This window comes from Aplysia californica, unplaced genomic scaffold (assembly GCF_000002075.1).
Source record: "Aplysia californica isolate F4 #8 unplaced genomic scaffold, AplCal3.0 scaffold00360, whole genome shotgun sequence".
NCBI lineage: Eukaryota > Metazoa > Mollusca > Gastropoda > Aplysiida > Aplysiidae > Aplysia > Aplysia californica.
In genome coordinates, this window is record NW_004797630.1 from 135594 (window position 1) to 137564 (window position 1971).

Sequence of the window (1971 nt, forward strand, 5' to 3'; positions counted from 1 at the left end):
CCCCCCCAAAAAAACTATGGATAATTTACAGTAAATTTCAGTATCCATGAAACTATAAACAGAGGTACAAAAATTTCTTACGCTCTTTTCAATAATCACTACTTATGCCATATTATATGAAAAAATAATGACGTACGCCCTTTTCAATAACAATGACATCGAGGTCACAAGAAACAACGCCATTATGGACAGTCTGGTGGCAATTTGTTCGTTCTCGTAAAATACGATACAACGATCGTAGTCTATTTATCTAATATCATTCAACTTTGAACAAAGTTACATTCAAATCCACTTCTGGTGGAATTTGAACCCCCCCAAAGTTCCAATTTCAGCATATGAGTCAACTACAGCTAGACTTACAATCCACGGGTGTGACAGACTAAAGTGTGTAGCAATAATTTGCTTATATCATATTTACAAACACTTTTTAAAAAAATGTAAGCATTTTATGCCCCTATTGATGCAATTCAGATCATTTCGGCGGGGGCAGGCTGCAATGACTATGTCTTATTTCAAGGCCAGCTTTGGGCTAAGGGAGACACTCTTAGACCTGAACAACACCCCCCCCCCCCCCACCTCAAACTCATTAGTGCATCAATATAATAAGATGGTCGGAATCACAATAGCGTTCATGACATGACGTGGGCTGAAACAAATAGCTACCTCAGAATTACAAAGTTCCATCTGACATTTCTGGCTGTTATTTAGTAACTGAGACCATGAGAGGTCAGAAGCCATTTGTTCCATCTGCTCTATCAAAATCACAAGACTATTTTTTAAAAAAATTTTTAAGTAGAGGGTTTTACGGCGCTCGCAACTGCAAAAGGTCATATGAGCGCCAAGATCACAAGATTATTCTGAGCCGCTATCAAGATATATTCAAAAGAACAGCATTTGAAAAAGCTTAACATATTGCGAAGCTCAAAATTTTTTTACGCCAAGTTTCTCAAAATAAGGCAAGGTGCAGAAAGAACTGTGTAATTCTCAGGTAGCGAAATGCCAAAAGTTTGTCATTATCTGTACACCAATGGGGGATTTCTTGTGACTTGAAACTCGCTTTAAAAAATCTTTTAACTTTCCCCCTGTGACTACATCAAACTTTCCCTGTACATTGCGCACGGCACTGAGAAAAACAAAGTATTCAAGTTTTCCGTGGTTTTGCATGATGTTAAAAATACACATAAATAACAAATATATAAAAATCCACCCCCACAAAGAAAACAAAAAACACACAAAAAGCTTTTATCAGGGTCAGTTGTCCATAGACTGTTTGTACAAAAAAACCAAAAAGAGAAACAATGACCCAAAAGCTCAACCATATCAGCTCTGGATTTGATCAGTAACAAATCTGATTGGCCGTGTCTCAAGTCCTGGAACCACTCGAGGGGGATGTTGACCAAGATGGCCCAAAACAAGACAGAGCTGTAGATCCTTTGTGGCTGCCCTAAACACCAGATGGCGTAACGGGAACAGTCTGTCTTGTCAAGCCATCAATTACTAACTAAAAAAAAGTAACAAAGTGTACATGATAGTTACAATAAAGTATGGAAACCCATTTGGTAACAAGTCGTCATCTCCACCAACCATCCCATGTCGTAAAGCATTGGAAATCTATGGCAACTTTTTGACAGAAACCTTGAATATAATAGAAAATAAAAATATATATGAATATTAAAGCCCAGAAGAAAAAACAACCACCTTTTGAAACCATGTGCATATATTACAAAAGAACCCGACAGATGTTCGCAAATCTATTTTTAGATCACGGAAGAGAGACGGCAATGAGGCTGATAGAAAGCTACATTTTTCCCCTCCCTGTGAATCTCTCAACATGCACCCGAAACAGAATTTTCAGTTCCAAAAAAAATGTCTGGATAGAGATAAGAGTGAAGGCTTCTATAAATTACCCTATAAATGCAACTGAACTTCACATTTTATTACAAAGAAGTATTCTTTTTTCATGCAACCCCC